Source organism: Chaetodon trifascialis, chromosome 11, assembly GCF_039877785.1.
Source record: "Chaetodon trifascialis isolate fChaTrf1 chromosome 11, fChaTrf1.hap1, whole genome shotgun sequence".
Classification (NCBI taxonomy): domain Eukaryota; kingdom Metazoa; phylum Chordata; class Actinopteri; order Chaetodontiformes; family Chaetodontidae; genus Chaetodon; species Chaetodon trifascialis.
The window spans coordinates 19,944,672-19,944,985 of NC_092066.1; positions in this window are offsets into that span (position 1 = coordinate 19,944,672).

Genomic DNA, 314 nt, shown 5'->3' on the forward strand with positions numbered 1-314 from the left:
AGTGAATATTTGATCCAACATTTGCCAGGAGGTCAGAAACACAACTCCAAATTAATGCTAATGTTGCTCCACACCTGCTGAGTGTGTAAATAGGCAAATGTATGCTAAATGTTCATGCTAACATGCCATATCAAAATAAAAGACACATCAGTTGGCATTGGATATTTAATTTGTTGTGCTGCCATTTTTGTAAGAGGCCAGAAATCTTGTGTCTAAGATATCATGAACTTGCTACAGCTCATTTAGGATGAATAAAGACTGAGCTGGTTGCCATTAGTCTGCTGACAGAAGACAAGCAACAGTCCTCCATAAAA